At 40.9% G+C, this 18055-nt stretch overlaps 1 protein-coding gene and 1 long non-coding RNA gene across 3 annotated transcripts in view; one reads left to right on the top strand and one right to left on the bottom strand.

The window, feature by feature from the left end:
- Positions 1-18055, top strand: part of LOC121921925 (SAM and SH3 domain-containing protein 1-like) — an 802782-nt gene that overhangs the window by 116114 nt on the left and 668613 nt on the right. The window lies entirely within an intron of this gene.
- On the bottom strand, positions 1933-15081 carry LOC121921941. The gene is made up of 3 exons (XR_006102069.1): positions 15036-15081; positions 9730-9870; positions 1933-3423 (listed from the first exon to the last, which is right to left on the bottom strand). It is a non-coding gene; the product is annotated as an uncharacterized LOC121921941 (long non-coding RNA).

The following is an 18055-nucleotide window of genomic DNA, read 5'->3' as shown; positions in this document are numbered from 1 at the left end:
TCTGTCTTTAGGCCTAGTCATGGAACAGAGATGGATTTGGTCACCTTGGAAGATGACCTGTGTTGAGAACTAGATATGGGGAATGTGTCCCTGTTGGTTCTATTGGACCCATGACAGCTTTCAGTGCCATTGACCATCATATCCTTCTGGGCTTCATTCCAAGAGCAGAAGAGTGTGAGAGGGTAAGAGAATCTGCTGTGCAGGTGGATACTATTCCATCAGCAGATGGACACAACTGGATTTTGCTATTGTTGTTCTCAAATGAAATCTTGTAGTTGATACAGAATGTTTCTAATTGCTTTGATTTTTTTTTTAACGTTAGGGTATACTTTTCCTATTGCAAGATTTTTGTAGGACTTCATCCATTAATCTGCTCTATGTAGGCTCATCCATCCATCAATTCTATTCACCTAACTTTCTTCAAAAACTGTAATTCAAAGTGTCTGAATCTGTGGCAAATTTGGAAAAGATCCAAATGCGAGGAACTTATTCCCAATTTCAATTCCTATCAGTTTGATAAGCATAGATTTACTCAGAAATTCTTGCACATAAAAGAAAATCTCTACAGTCATGTCTTTTAAGTGGAATTTAAATTAATTGACTTTTCAAACTATCTTCTGGGTGTGTATATGTGTGACAGTTTCTCTTAGCTTATACTTCCTTTCTCTGTCTTTCCTTCAGTTCTTCACATTGTAATGGAAATTCAGGGAGGGATATGGGGATGCTGGTGAACAATCTTTCACCTCTGACAACATGTACTGTAAGCTGCACACAGCTGTCATGATAATGACAAGTCTGGTGCACCAGGATAATTGGGTACTTGAAGAAGATTCATAAGGCAATATGCTGCACAGCAATGTGTTATGCCCTGGGGCAAGGAGAAGAAGAGAAAGGGTATCAGATAGGTTGGAAATTTGTTCTTGATAAATAATAATCTAGTTACATGATGCAGTGATGTGATTTTGTTTGTCTGCAAAGTAGCGTCACTCGCATTCTTTTCTAGCACAGAATTATTTTTAAGGGTTCCAGAACTGTCCTGTACTACATATAATATCAAATTCCATTTTACAAGTAATGGAATCAAAATATCCCAGTGGAATGATGCTCATTTCTATTAGATGCCTTCAGAGATGAGGAAGTTTGACATCTAAGCAAACTCTGTAAGTCTCTTCTCTGACAGCTCATTATTAAGAAGCAGCAAGGACTGACTTTATTAGTATAGCACATTGTTGTCTGATCTGCAAATCAGTATCCTTTCCTCACTTGTGACAAGTTCTGCCTGTTTTTGAGGAATCACCTGTCACTGGATGTTAAAGGGGCTCTTAACCCTTTTGAGTGTCAGGTAAACTATATCAGAACATTATTCCTTTTCATGTTAAGGGTAGTATTCATTTTTATTGAATATATTTGTCACAAACAGGGGAGTACTTTAGAACCATGCAGTTTGTTTATTGTTGGCTACCAGTCACTTGCAAGTATATACAACCTATTTTATAGGAAAAATAGGGAGGGGGTCTCAAGACTAATGAAGTTGGTGTGCTTTCTAGAATACCTTCTTAAATTCCAAATTGATGGAGTGTACTGTGCTCCCTTTACCTTTCACAAAGGAACTAACACTTATAGCTTACTATACAAGTGTGAGGCTATACATATGACACAGACCAGTTTACCAGATGTATTGTAACCAGTTATATTTCTCAATCCTTTATCTATAAATGGAATAGAACAGCCACCTAAATTAACTGCTAGAATATTATGCTGATCTCTCCTGCACGCTTATTCAATCAAGATGACATCTTGGCACCAGAGGCAGGGAAATTGTTGCCCTGCCAATGTTTTGGATAACAACACCCATAATTCCTGCCATGCTTGCTGAGTTTGATAGGAACTGTAGTCCTGGAAGAATTATGTTGTCTATCCAAACATGCCATTGTGAATTGTCAGTAGTGAGAGCTGCAGATGCTGTTGTGAAGTCGACACCCATACCTATTGTGTATTCTGTATTCCTATCTGTTTTATAAAGTAATATTTATCTAGTGCAGTTTCCTGATAGCCAGTCAGAGGAAGAAACACTATAGGTGTTTGATCACATTCTGGGAGGATTTTGATGGGATAGGGAGACAGTGAATGTTTAGGTGCCACACTTTGAGTGATGGGTTATTCTTTGGTTTACCTTTCTGTAGAACTTGGAAATGTTGCTGTTTTGGACTACAACTCTCAGTTATCCAGGGCCCTCAGTTACCCAGTTAGTCATGTGCTACTAACAGAGGCTGGGTGCAGACCGCAGTGAAAAGCTGGTTTACCCTAGGGATTTTATGATTCATGGGGAGAACCTGCCAATGTGGCCCATCGGATGACCTGTGTGACTGGCCAGTTGATTGCATAATCCCACAATGGGATGAGAACTGATGCACAGTCCACACCATCTCCCTTCCACTGCAAGGAAGGACCCACTAAAATGGAGCATTTTGTGGCTACAAGCTATGGTGCACCATTATTTTTTCTGTTCCATCACAAATGCATGTGCACAATTGCACAGATGCTCCAAGAGCAGCTGCCAATCATCCCCCATCCCACCCAATCCAAGCCCATCAGACAACCTGTGTGACTGGCCAGTTGACTGCATGATCAATCAACTTCCTGTATAGCATGCCAGTGTACCCAGTTACTGTTATTAAATTCATTGTAATGTTGATAAATTGATGTGCAGTGAGTTGATGGTGCAGTTGCCCATTTGTGTGCTTGTGCAAATGATTCTTGGGCAATGAAAAAAATATGGTCAGCGATGGCACTGGTGGCTCACCAATGACACCTGCTCCTTACTGCTTCCACAATGATGGGCAGTCTGCAGTAGTTTGTACTTTCTAGCTTCCAATCAGGATGTTTTTTGCTCTGGTGTTAATCCCTGGAGTGCAGCTTGTATCCGTTTTTCTCCCATTTTGGCCACATGTGTTTCAGAAGGTGGGTGGGCAGTTTCTTTTAGCCTATTACAGACAACCCCAGAGTTATGTGCTTTGGGACAACCCCCATGTTTAAACAACAATATCTACAACATCCTTCTTAAAAATACTTGTGTAGGCTTTGCCAAATTTATAGGTCTTCTTCAATTCTCCTTTTTACATGATAAGCATCTCCCATTTATCTAGTCTTTCTGTAAATAACTGGGAGAGAGTAAACCATAATGGTATCAAGTTGCTCATCCCAGCAGTGGTAGACAGTTGTGAAATTTCTTTTCAGTGCAGACCTTGTGCGTCAGTGCTGCAAGAGACAATGAACCATAAATATCTTCTTTGAACTGATCTTATGGATAACTCCTCCATTTATTCTGGGACAGAGTGAACTATTCATCTTCAGAATTTTTATCTTTTTATCCATGAAGATAAAAAATTGAGCACCACTGGTGTAAAGTAATACAGGACAGATCTGGAAAAAAAGAGAAAAAGATGGCCCATTTTATTATATCATGTTGGCAAAAGGTAAAAGATTATTTAAAACTGAGATAAAATGGCATGCTTTATACTTGAAAGAGATACTATTGGATAAGATTGTGAAAGATGTGGCTTCCTGGTAGTAAATTGGAATAAGTGATTAAATTAAGCTACATCTCTGTCTAATAGGTAGAGTCACTGGAAGAATGAACCAACAAGTTGTGAGTACAGAACAGCCCTAAGGCATGAATAAAAGTTATGTAATTAATGAGGGTGATAAATCAGGATAAGAGCAAGCAGCATTTTTATCTTGTTTGTATGGAATCATTTCCAGCTTGTTGGGGGAAAACACCTTTCTTTCTCCCTGCATTGCTACAGAAATTACCCACCAAAGTCTTGATCATTCTCAGGACTCAAAGGATGGCATTAAGAAATAGGATAACTGTATACAAAGGTAGATGCTCATCTTGCTTACTCTTTTTTTTTTTTTTTAAAGAGCTCTGATCACGCTAAGTTTAAATACAGTTCTGTAGAAATGTATGAAAAACTATAAAATATTTTTAGTAAACTCAAATCAAAATGTGAACTACAGAGCTTCCTGGCCAGATTGGGGCCGTGGCAACCTTACACCATGGCCCCATTCCGGCCTTTTGATGGCACAAAATGGCATGACTCTATGACTCCCCTGAAGCACTGCATCATTTGGACGCATTGCCAGAGTTGTGTCATGATGGTGTGTGCCATCATGGCACCCTGGGCAGAGTTAGAACAAACGTTGTTAGGACACTGTGCCCTGACTCTGCCCACAGGTCATCCTTTCAGACTGGTCTGATGTACTTGACCAGATACCCCCTCACACAGTTTATTGGGTTTGAGTGAGTTTAGGTAGCTGGAACAGAATAGGGATTCTGTTTGTGTACTGTCCACCCTGCTGCTCAACAGTTTCCTTTCCTGAGCTAGCTGGGGCTGTCTTGGTGCTGGTGTTGGAGTCTTCTCATCTAGTAGTGCTGGGAGACTTCACAATAACCACACTGAGACTGCCGTTTCAGGAATGGCTCAGGACTTCGTGGCCTCCATGAGAACCAGTCTATCCCAAGTGGTATCTGGCCCTACTCATGCTGCTAAGCACGCTCTGGACCTTGTTTTCTGAGCTGGGTAGGGTGATAATGATCTTGGTGTGGAGGAACTTTCCACAGTTCCGTTATCATGAACACATCATTATCTGGTCATGTTTAGACTGGGACTCAGATCCTCTGCAGGGGTGGGAGATTGATTACAGTGATCCTCCCCAGGAGCCTGATGGATTCCAGATGGCTCTTGGGGAGTTTCCTGTCACCTCGGTAGGTGATTCTGTTGAAGCTCTGGCTGACCTTTGGAATGGGGAAATGGCCAGGGCAGTGGATAAATCCCTCTTGAGTTGAGCCAAACTACCCCCTGGTTCAACAAAGAGTTGGGAAGCAAGCGAGATGGAGACTAGAGTGACATTGGCAGAAGACTCAAAGCAAATCTGACCAAATATGGGCTAAAGCCTATTTGAAGGCCTACTCCATGGCACTGCTGGCAACAAAGAAATCATTTTTTATAGTTTTTTGTGGGTTTTTCGGGCTATGTGGCCATGTTCTATAAAAATTTATTCTTGATGTTTCACCAGCATCTGTGGTGAAACATCAGGAATAAACTCTTATAGAACATGGCCACATAGCCTGAAAAACGCACAAAAAACCCCTATAAAACTATGGATGCTGGCCATGAGTTCACAAATCATTTTTTGCTGCCAGCATTGCATCTGTAGAGATGCATCTGCCCAACAGAGCTGTTCTGAGTGTTCAGGTGCCTCTTACACACTCACTCTCAAGTAAAAAGGCAGACCACTCGGCATTTTGCACTCCAGTTTGCATCATAAAGTCACTCAGATCCACTCCAACTTGGATGTTACAGTTGATACAGTACCAACTTGCTACCTGTCTATCCAGTGCTGATGGATACTTTTCAGTTTGTGCAGCCTGATGATGTGGGCAGGATCCTTGGAGAGGTGAAAGCCACCACATATGTCTTAGACTCTTGTCCTTTTTGGCTGATTAAATAGGCCAGAGCATATTATTTTTTGCTTGCTTATTTGTTCTTTCCTTTTCTTTCCTTTCTCCCCACTCCCCAATTTTCTTTTCTTTTTTCTTTTTTGCTTCTTCATGCTGCACATGGTTGTCTTCCTGATTTGGCTGATTGGCTATTTAATTTTGCTAGCTAGCATATTTTGAGCTATTGCATTGTCTTTTCTGACATGGAATTTATCCAGATGTGGTGATCATATGGGGGCCCATCATGGGACACTATGGGAAGGTTATGACTTGGGACTTTAGTAAATATTTGGAGGCATCTGTGATACAAATGCATGCTTGTCTGGAGCATCTCTCCCAACCAGCAGATGGGAGGGAGTCTTGAGAAGACAAATATCCTTGGTCTTGACAGCTGACTGCTAAGTCAGCTAATCTACATACCTTTCGGGGGAATTTGCTGCACCAAAATATGTAAGGGGTTCTTTTTTATTATTGTTGTTATTGTTATTATGTGCTTTCAAGTCGTTTCTAACTTATGGCGATCCAAAGGTGAACCTATCACAGAGGTTTTTTGTGGCGGGGTTTGGGGGGTTGGAACATGACTTGCCCAAGGTCACCCAGTGGGTTTCATGGCTCAGCCTGAATTTGAACCCTGGTCTCCAGAGTCATAGCCAAACACTCAAACTACACCTTGATGGCTCTCATATTCTCTTTTGATACTTTGGAAATCTTTCCCAATTTACTGGAACTTCAGATTACCTGTGTTTTGTTGTTTATCTTTCTTACCTCCTTGCTACATGTTTTCTGTTATCAGTAAAGTTATGCCCATTTAGAAAACATTTGTTTTGCTTACCTTCATTTGGGGTGGGAGGACAAATGGTTCATGAACACCTCACTGAAGCTGTTGCTTCTTCCACAGCCTTACAATCATTCTTGTGTTGGACATGGAACACAATGAAGGGTGTGGAAAGCTTACCTAAAACCATGATCTTTGTGTGGTAATTTGTGCAGCCATACATGCATAACTGTACACTTATGCAACATACTCCTGCTTGGCAGCATATCTTTGGGATATCTCCGTTGATGGTTCCTTATATAAGGGATTGTGAGTGTGGATCACTAGCAACTGGACAAGAAGGCAGGAGCTACACCTCTTTCAGTTGGTTCAGTGAGGATGGGGCACCCAAAATGAAGTGTTCTAAAATGAGGCTTTGCAGAGGTGTAAAACTATCTACATGGCTACAAAGGAGGCTGCACCTGAACAACCAGATAAAGATGAAGACCCTGTTTTTGTTTTAGATGTCTTAAATGGGAAGTTTAGTATCTAAACTCAACATTTGTTTTCATGCTAGTCCCCATAAATCTCTTACATGATCATTTGAAACAGGTTTTATAGTGCTATTATTTAGGATTCAGGTGCATATTCCAAGTGACACTTGGTGCTTTGCCATTTTTTATTCATGTTCCTTCAGTAGATTAAACTTTGCATATAAATATTAATGTTTGGAAAGGCTGTTTCAAGCTTAGTTCAGGTTCAGTAGTAATCCTTGAAGAGGTTGTATGTTTATTGCATTTAAATGCAAACATAGACAACAACATGCCTCATGTAAATCAAAGGGGGGGGGGTAAGAAACACCCTATTATTAGAGTAATACTTGTATTTGAAGAAAAATAGTACTGCCGATGAGAATGACAGACACTGAAAAAGTGTGCTTTGTTTTTTTCACAGACCAAGAAAACTGGGAAAATAAGATGGCAGGGGGAGGCATACAGGCTGAGTCTACCTTATCCAAAATGCTTGGGGCCAGAAGTGTTTTTGGATCCCCCCCCCCCATATACATGAGCTATCTTGAAGATGGGACCCAAGTCTAAACATGAAAAATCATTTATGTTTCATATATACCTTACACATATAGCCTGAAAGTAATTTTATATACAATTTGTAAACAATGTTGTGCATGAAACAAAGGTGGTGCACACTGAACTATCAGAAAGCAAAGATGTCATTATTTCATTCACCCATGTGGGTGATTGTGGATTTTGGAATACTTCAGATTTTGGAATTCTGGATAAGGGATACTCAACCTGTATATACTATAATAGTCCAATTTAGCTAGGACAGCCCTTAATAATACTCTGTTGTTTGACCTGTTTGGTTGTTTATCAATTTTCCCCGTTTCTTTCTTCTCCTTCCATTTTCCCCTTCTCACCTTACTCCATTTCTTTCAAGTTGCAAAAGTAGTTTTCACTGAATTGACTCATGGAAGGTAGAGAAGAAGACAGAATCTGCCCTTCTCAGGAGGCTCAGGCAAAAGCTAACTGCTGTAGCCTTTCCAAGCTTGTGTATTCTTCCTCGTTAACAACTTTTGTTATCTTCTCCACACCATGATGTTATTTGGCCACATATGTATCCCAGTTTCTGATAGCCCTGTTTAAATATTTGAAGGGATGTCATATTGAGGAGGGAGCAAGCTTGTTTTCTGCTGCTCCAGAGACTGGGACCCGGAGCAATGGATGCAAACTGCAGGAAAAGAGATTCCACCTCAACATTAGGAGGAACTTCCTGACAGTAAGGGCTGTTCGACAGTGGAACAAACTCCCCCGGAGTGTAGTGGAGTCTCCTTCCTTGGAGGTCTTCAAGCAGAGGCTGGATGGCCATCTGTTGGGGATGCTTTGATTGTGATTCCCTGCATGACAGGGGGTTGGACTGGATGGCCCTTGTGGTCTCTTCCAACTCTACAATTCTATGATTCTATCTATAAAATGTTTGATATTATGAAGCTATCTTAATAAGGAATGCTAGATCAGGACCATTTGAGGCACTGAGATTTCTGGACAAAAATCCTGAGACCTAGGGACAGTGTTGTGGGAGGAGGCCCAAGTGAACTTACAAGAATGGTATTATAAGGGGCAGTCTCTGGATACCTTAGGCTTTAATACCATCGTTGCACAGAGTATGCCATTCATTTAAAAAAAAACGAGTAGAAGAAATGAGAGTCATACAAATGCACTTTCAAGGTATTGCCCTCCCCTGAGACTCTTCATCCTCACCCTGTGGACCAGCAAAGAGGGCCCAAGACCTGACACCTGGAAACCCTAATCCTAGTTTTGTGAGGATGAAGTGGCAAAGATTGGCCAAAAAAGAAAGAAACTCTAGCTAAGGAGTTCTTTCTGTCTCTTTTAGTGGAGACACTTGAATTTTAAAAAAGCTTGAGTTTCTTTTGCCAAGGCTGTGCTCTTGGGTTTCTTTTGCCAAGGCTGTGCTCTTGGGTTTCTTTTGCCAAGGAAGTGCTGTGCTCTTCTCTTGGGGCCTACTGCCTGAAGTATCAAGATAACCTTATTGAATTGCTTCACCTGCCTTGTTGAACTTGGCACATCAGTTAAGCAGATTTTGCTCAGTACTTCTGGGATCCCCACCAAGTGTGTTTAGCTTTCGGCACTGACAGGTCTATAATGGACATGGAATCTTTGTCCTTCTGCACCGGTTATCTGATTCCCTTCAAATCATCATCAGTCTTTCAGACTTTTTTTTAAAGCTTCATATTTGAAATGGGAGAAGGAAATCAAACCAGTATTTAAAATATTGACTGAATTCAAGTAATTGTTTTATATCCTTTACATTACAAGTAGCAAAGATGTCAAAATTAATTTCATGTTAATCAGTCAAAATGCCAGAGTGAGCAAGTAAGAGAGAGAGAAGCTGAAATCTTGCACAACAGAAAATATATTCCTGTGGGTGATATTGTGAAATTGCCTGGGTGTGATGCTGCACAATACATCTGCTCCAGTATTAACTAAAGTTTAATTATATGCTGCCAATTGTTTTCATGTGGATCAGTATAAATATGACTTTCAGACTTAGTGAAGTTATCAGTAAACTGAGGGATGAAAAACTGAAATAGCATGTATTTTAATATGCTGTAAGTAATGTTGCAATATTTCCTCTGTTCTAAAATACCATGTAAAATATTATGAACAAAAAGTGCACATTTGAAATTTCAGTTTCATGTTCTGAGAGTTATATATTTCTTTTAGAATGTATATTGCCATCCTGCAAAAGCATATTGCATTAATTTTATTGTTTCTTTAAGATACTTATAGCCTTTACTACTATCTTGTGAATGTAAGCTCAGTTGCAATAGTGAGAAAAGGGGGATTAAGCAATAGATATATAAAATAATGGAAACTGTAAGATCAAGTCACTTTTTATCTTTCTTAAAACTTGCTTTTAAAATGCCAGTCTTTACCTTTTAAAGCAGGGGTGGAAATGTGTGGTCCACCAGCTATTGCAGAACTGAAACTACCAGGTATCTTCATCTGTATTTGCTGATATAAGCCTGCTGGAAATTGACACACAACAGCATCTTAGAGGGCCAGACAGTTCCTACCTGTTTTAAAGACAAATAAAGCTGAATGATGTTAAGCTCACAAAGAAATTTTATTCCAAAATAATGTCATTATCACTGTTTAAATACTGTTTTGATCAGGTACACTGTCTATGAATCACCACATATTGCTTAAGAGCATCATCAAAAAGTCAGTGTGTATACTGTATTTAGTGGTCCTCATTTACAGTCACCAGTCCCAACAAGTCAAGGTGAAGCTCACTTCATCTTCAGCTTCCCCCTTCGTTTTCTCTCCTAAAGCCTTTTGTCTTGTAATACCTGTAATACCAAGTACCAAGCTATATGGGGGGAAAACCATAATTAGATATAGAATAGTAGTTTCTTTTTATAACGGTAAACTCAGGTGCTTGTCTCCCTGATTTATATTGTGGCCAATGTACTACAGGCTTAAAACTCTATAAGGAGATTGTGGGTATGAGTTTGCAGAAACTAGGCAGAACAGGGAGGAGGACAGGCAGTCTTGGAGATGTCTCATCCACAGGGTCGCCATGGGTTGAGATTGACTTGAGGACAGTTAACAACAACAAAACATGATGAACTAAATCAGAACCATGAACACAATTGTGCAACATGTAGTGTGCAAAGATAAAGAGAACTACTATAATGAGCAATACAGAGAAATAGAAGACAACAACAAAAAGGAAGAACAAGAAACCTCTTCCAAAAAATCCAGGAAATCAAAAGAAAGTTCAAACTAAGGGCTGGGATGCTCTACCACAAGAAAAAGGACATACAGTGAGCTCTCTCCTTACGGGGATCCATTCCGGATCCCCCCGCGTAACGAAAAATCATCCTATGCTTGAGCCCCATAGGAGATAATGGGGTGCATGTATGTGGCAGTGCAGCATGCGCGTGCCATGGGCGCACATTCCATTGCTCTTCTCCCCACGCAGCTTCCACATAAACTGGAAGCTGCAGAAAATGTGTCAGTGCATGGCACAGGCACACTGTACTACAGAAAGCTATGAAAGAACTAGAAAAAGATCCTAAAGAGTAAAGACATGTATCTGAGCACTACAGTTAGACTCATCCAAGCCATTATATTCCCCATCACCATGGATGGATGTAAGAGCTGAACAGTAAAGAAAGCAGAAAGAAAGAAAATGAACTAATTAGAGAACAGTGCTTAGGATACCATGGACAACCAAAAAGAGAAATAAATAGAACAGATCAAGCTGGAAACCTCCATGGAAGCCAAGATAATTAAATTGAGACTGTCGTACTTTGGTCACATAATGAGAAGACACAGATCACTAGAAAAGATAATAATGCTAGGAAAAGTAAAGGGAAATAAGAAGAGATGAAGTCTGCATGCCAGATGGATGGACTCAATCAGGAAGTCAAAGGCATGAATTTGCAGGACCTGAGCAGAGCAGTGGGAGATAGGGGTTCTTGGAGATGTCTCATCCACAGGATTGCCATGAGTCAGGATTAACTCAAGGGCAACTAACAACAATAATAAAACATGATGGAAATAGCTTTTTTGTGGGTTTTTCGGGCTATGTGGCCATGGTCTAGAAGAGTTTATTCCTGACGTTTCACCAGCATTTGTGGCTGGCAATAGAGAATGCTGACCTGGATCCGAATGGGTATATATATATATACTGTGTGATCCTGGGTAAGGAGGAGTGATTCCCATGTTAATCTCTGTATTGTTCTGTTGTTGATGGCCAAGCCTCAGGGAGGGAGGTTATGCAAAAGAGGATTAGTGTCTGCTGATTGGTGATCATTGTCTGCTGGGAAAGCCCCTGACCCTGAGTGGTTTCTCATTTGCATTTGCTGATTTGGTGTTCTTCAGGACTGGTAGCCAAACTTTATTTACTTTAAGGGCTGAAGTTGTCCAAGTGTTTGTGGATTTCAATGGCTTCTCTGTGCATTCGTACCTGATAGTTGTTGGCATGGTCCAGAATTTCAGTGTTTTCAAATAGCATTTTGTGCCCAGGATGGTTTATAATGAGTTCTACTACTGCTGATTTTTCTGACTGACCCAGTCTGCAGTGTCTCTCATGTTCCTTGATTCGTGTCTGGACACTGCGTTTGGTGGTCCCTATGTAGACTTGTCTGCAGCTGCATGGTATGTGATAAACTCTGCCGCTGTGAGAGGGTCTCTTTTGTCCTTCGCTGAGGGCAGCATTTGCTGGATTTTCTTGGTCAGTTTGAAAACCGTTTGGAGGTTGTGCTTCTTCACCACTTTGCCTATTTTGTCTATGACTCCTTTGATGTATGGTAGAGCGTCTCCTTTTTGCGACGTCAAAAGGAAGGTATTTCAGTAATAAGATATGTGTGTGTGTGTGTGTGTATGTGTCATGATATAACCTTTATCTAGGCTTTGCTCTGGACAAGCATTGGGCATCTGCAGAAGAATTGGTCCAGGAAAAAAGTGTATCTTTTTCTAACCCCAGTTTGGTACAATGACATGTGTTGGATATATGCTGGATGTTCTGCTATCATGCAAAAAGTAGGCTTGATGTTCAAAACATCAAGGCTTACAAATCCTATGCAACTAATCTTACTCTTCACACTTCCCATTTATTTTAATAGGGCTGGACAAAATAAATTTATGATAGATTATACTTATTGCTACTTTATGAGCTGCCATTTTAGAGTACAATCTAAAGGCTGGTCATAGGGTTTTCTAGCTTGATAATCATGGCAGTGGTGTTTGCCTTCAAGTCAAACTGAGTGAGAAAAATTTATAGATGAAGAATCTTGTGTTTCTAAATTTTTATTTTAAGCCTTCAAGTCGTACAATTTCATATCCTCCTTAGGCACAATCAGACCAGATGGGAACAGCTTTCACAGTTAAGAGATTTCTATTTCTGTTTATCTTAGACCTAACTTTATGTCATTATATTTCTCACTTCTGTTCTTGTTTTATGAAGGAAATGGACAGATTCTCTGCAATACTTGCTAACACCCTGTGTTGTTAGCATGACCTTATTCTCAACATCAACTTTTCTAGACCAAATATGGCATGTCCTTTCAAAATATACCATCTATTTTATCAATTATTTTCAGTTTCTTCGGGGCAGTACAGACGGGTGGGAAAACGCCACCCCTTTTTGCTGAACAGCATTGCCACAGCAACCAAACAGTGAGGCACTGCTGCACAGCAAAAAAGAAGCTGCCTAGAGTGGCTCCTTTTTGCGACGTCATCAGAGCTGTGTTAGTGATCTTAATAGTCATGTCGTATCTCTTCCTAACTTGTTTCTTCCTTTGTTATTTTCCTCTCATCTAAGTAGGTTAACACCGGTTTCCATTCTTCTTGAACATCTTCCAAGGATTATGTTGACAATTTCTGGCATAACATATCCATTTCTCAGGCCCGTAGCTAGGCCTTTAGGGGCCCTGAGGCAGAAGGTACATTTGGGCCTCCTATATTTTTTTTATGTCTTGAGTCCTACCGCAAGCCACGGGCGCCATCTTGGCACACCGCTATTTACATGGGGCGCGTGTCGATGACGTGGCTCATGCTCCATGTCCAAATGGTGCAGCGCACGAGGGGCAACACAGCACCACTCCAGAGTGCTTATGCTGCCTCTGTTGCAGTGGATAAAGGAGCTGCATGTCGTGGCTCGGTTGTCATAATTTTCTACCACCAAACCGGGACAAAATGTAGAAAAAATGTAGTATAAAATTTACCCCAAAATGTAGGACAATATTTACCCCGAAATATAGGACATTTAAGAAAAATGGAGGACATAACCAACTAAAAGCCAAAAACATTCTTAATTTTTTTTAAAAAAACAGTAATATAAATGCTTATACAGTGTTACCCCGGGTTACGAAAATAATTCGTTCCGCCGCCGCTTTCGTAACCCGAAAGGCTTTCGCAAGCCGAAACCCCATAGGCGCTAATGGGGGAAAACGCCGCGATTTGGTGCGAAAAAGCGCCGAAAAGCCCCAAAATTTCTTTCGTAACCCGAAATAACCTTCGTAACCCGGAACAGTTTTTTTCAATTGGATTTTTTTCGTAAACCCGGAAATTTCGTAAGGCGGCGCATTCGTATCCCGGGGTAACACTGTATTGTGGAGATCTTGTTGCACCTCTGAGACTAAATGCATCTGAGGAAGCAGACTTTAGGAAAGCTCATGCTGCCAACTTCTTTCTTTCAGTTAATACTACTACTACTAATAACAATAATAACAGAATTCAAAGACATAGAGATTTTGGCGCACCTCTGAGACTAAATGCATCTGAGGAAGTGTGGCAGGAGGCAGTGGTGGAGGGGAGAACCAAGGTTCAATCCCTTCTTTGGGCATAAAAAACCCACTGGGCTTGTCACACTCTCTCAGCCTTAAGGGAAAGTGAAGGCAAATTCCCTCTGAACAAACCTTCCAAGAAAACCTTTGGGCAAGTCACACACTCTCAGCCTCAGAGGATGGCAAAGTCAAACCCTCTCTGAGCCAACCTCCCAAGAAAACCTCTTGAAGGCACACATACATACACTCGCACACACCCAAGTCACCAAAGGCAAACTCTCTGAACAAACCAAGAAAACCCACTAGGCATGTAAGTCACACACTCTCAGCCTCAAGGAAAGACTGGCAAAGGCAAACACTCTGAACAAACCAGGACATTTTGAAATTCCTCCTGGGCAGAAATGTAGGATGTGCCCTGGATAAAGGATGATGTCTGGTCACCCTGGTAAAATGGGGGATGTTTTGACATTGCTCCTGGGCAGGGCTGAAATGTAGGCTGTGTCCTGGATAAAGGAGGACGTGTGGTCATCATACCAAAAATGGAAGACATTTTGACATTCCTCCTGTGCCAGAAGGTTGAAACATAGGACATGTCCTAGAAAAAGAGGACATTTGCTCATCTTACAAAAAATAGAAGATGTTTTGAAATTCCTTCTGGGCAGAAGTCTAAAATGTAGGTCATGTCCAATAAAAGGAGGCCAGAAAAGAGTTAAGCTTTGAGCTCTGGGCCCCACAACATATGTCAACTCCCAGAATTCCATAGCCTTGAGCCAGAAAAACAGTCAAGCCTTGATATCTGGGCCCCACAACATACTCCAACTCCCAGAATTCCATAGCTTTGAACCAGAAGAGAGTCAAGCCTTGATATCTTGGCCCCACAATATGCTCCAACTCCCAGAGTTCCATAGCTTTGAGCCAGAAAAAGAGTTAAAGCGCTGCCAAACCCGGTTCTTTCTCCAGTGTGGATGCAGCCTGATGCAGCCTCTTGTCCCTCCCTCCCTCTCCTCCAGAGCTCCCTTTTGCCAGCCTGGCACCTCCCTCTCAGGCCCCACATGGCCAGGACTCCAGTCTTCCTGACTTCCCTGTTGTTGGGAGAGAGAGGCTGGGCGGGCCATGCAGGGAAGACAGAGAGAGATTGGTGAGGTGAGGGAGGGTGACGCGGGGGTCCCTTTGACTGGGGGCCCCAGGACCTTGCCCCGCTTGCCCTACGCTAGCTACGGGCCTGCCGTTTCTAATGCTTCATACAGTTTAATCAACCAATCTTTTTCTTCAGGGAGTGTTTTTAGTTTCCAATTTTGTGCAAATGTTATATGTGCTGTTGTAGTCATGTAAAAACAAAATTTTCCCCATATCCCCCCCCCCCTTATTTCTGGTCCACATATACTTAATAGGTAAAATTCAGGCTTAAACTGAATTTTTCTCTTCAAGATTCTTCCAATTAGAGTATGTATATTCCTACAATATAGCTTAGCTTTTTTACATGACCACCAATAGTGTTAAAAAGTTCCTGGTTCATTATTACATTTCCAACATTGATTTGCGTTATTTTTATAAATTTTGGCTAACTTATCGGAGTGATATACCATCGAAAGTACATTTTATAAAAGTTTTCTCTTTTTGAGTTTTTGTATATTTTGATAGTTCATTCAAAATACAGTGCGCCCGCGTTATACATGGGTGCGCTTTTATGCGGGTGTGCTTTACGCGGTCTTGAGCATAGGCGCTCAAGTCACAGGGTGTGCGCGGTGCGCAAGGGGTGGCACATCCCATTCAAACGAATGGGCACATGCCCGTGGCGCCCTGTGCGTCGCCGCGCCACCACGCACAAGCCCCATTGTTTCCATTGGGGCTCGAGCATAGGCGGAATTTGCTTTATGCGGCGGGGTCCAGAACGGATTCCCCACATAAGGCGAGGGCCAACTGTATTTTCCCATTTACTGAATTATATTGAATGTCCTATATTTTGCATCCATTGGATCATAACGTTTTTGACTGTTTCTGGTTCCTGGTCCAAACTGAGTAGGATTTTATAAATCCCTCCAATCATTTTGTCTTTATTACCAATTATTATTTTATCCAATTCATTTTCTTCTTCTTCAAATCCCTGTTTCTTGAGATCTTGTTTAAAATGTTCTCTTATTTGTGTGTAATCATGCCCCTTATTGTGCTCTTTAAGAGAGTCTACTGACCACTTTCTTCACAGATTAGGAAGGCATAGAAAGGTGTAGTAAGAGAAAATGTGGGAAAATTCCATTTCAGAAGCAGGGATTGTCCACATGGGCCAAAACGCCCAGGCTCTCCTCTCGCTGTCTAGATCAGATGACACAGACCAAAACCCACAGGGCAGGATCAAGCACGATCCTGCCTGGCCAGAAACAGATCCAAAGGATACAGACTGATCCCAGGGTAAATAGCCTTTACCCTGGCTTAATTTATCCCTGGTTTGCCATAGTTTCTAGGAAATTTCGTGGCAAAGCTGGGCTCTGCACATGCCCCCTACCTTGCCAACTATCACCCCAACTGAAGAAGTCCCCTGTCACTGTGTCTGATATGGAAACACGGTACCTGGACACATAGGTACAGCCAGGCACCTATTTCCAGGTCAGATGCAGCAGTCGGTGAGGGGCATATCAGGGCAACAACCAGCAAGATAAGAAGTGTGTGTCTGTCCTGGTCTCAGGTCAGTGCAGGAACAGGTTTGTGAACACCTGCCCAGGAAAGCATGGGCTGGTCCTTTGCTTTCCTAGCCCATCTGCTTGGGCCCTCAGTGGATTCAAGCTAGGGTTGAGGGTAAGAAAAATTTGTGAAAATATGGAGTTAAATGTAAAAAGAGAATGGAGACCCTAAAGGGGTTTCGAAATAGTTATATCAGTGGATGTTTAGGAAAAATAAAAAGCTTGTTTCTAAGTAATGTAATCTTTATGTAGACACCATTATTATTTACATTATATGGGCCATAAGCTGCATTACAATTGTTTACACAGTGTTTTGATATTCAGTCATTAGATTTTTACTAACACGTCACATTTTTTACTACTCAGAATTAATCAGAAAGAAATGTTTCCTTCTGTCTTACATAATTTCTTGCAAACTACTTCAGTATTCAGTGGCTACGATTACTCTGTGTGTGTGTGTGTGTATACACACACACACACACACACACACACACACACATTTAATTAATAAATAGAATAACCCACAGCCTCTCTTGAACATTTATTAGACATCATTTTAGCATGTAATGACATGCCATCTGACATGGCTAAACTTGCTTTACATAATCATTGGTTTTTTTAAAACTAAAAACATTTATTTCCTAAAATATACATTTTCTCTGCAAATTATTAAATCCTTGAATATGCACCTTGATTACAAAGGTTTTTCAAAGGTTTATTTGAATGCTGTTTCTACTGAGGTCAGGGTAAATCATACAAGTATTTCAAGGAGGATGTTAATTCCAGTTTACTTCAGTATATTGAGACAATTTCTTTGAGATGGTACAGTGTTATACCAGTAGAAGAGCACTTGTCTAGAACATTTGCAATACACCTATTGGTTTTTTTAACAACAAGAAGTACTGAAGAAGCCATGCTATAAATATAAAATCTGTTGGAATGATAGTGGGTTTAAAGATCTGTACAAGCTAATTTAAATTTTCTAGCTACAGGAACATTTTGAGAGCATGTTGTGTTAAAAACATAATGAAAAAATGCTGTTAAATCCTGAAGAGAGATGAATGTAAAATTATGGCAGTAAGATAGAAAGCAATTATTTGAACTCCAGTGGAATGTAATATTGCTGAAAGCAATATTAGGTTTTAAGGGGGTGGGTGGGGAAAAGCTGGTAGCAGATGCAGCCTGTTTTGCTTTGTAATTGAAATTTCCTGAGCATCTGAACCAATTCTATGACCCTATTGAAAAGAATTAGTGATTGCAATCATATCCACCTAATCAAGCCTTTTGCA

Source organism: Sceloporus undulatus, chromosome 1 (assembly GCF_019175285.1).
Source record: "Sceloporus undulatus isolate JIND9_A2432 ecotype Alabama chromosome 1, SceUnd_v1.1, whole genome shotgun sequence".
NCBI classification, from domain to species: domain Eukaryota; kingdom Metazoa; phylum Chordata; class Lepidosauria; order Squamata; family Phrynosomatidae; genus Sceloporus; species Sceloporus undulatus.
Note: the sequence above shows the minus strand (reverse complement) of the source record. Positions and strands in the feature narration are given on the sequence as shown.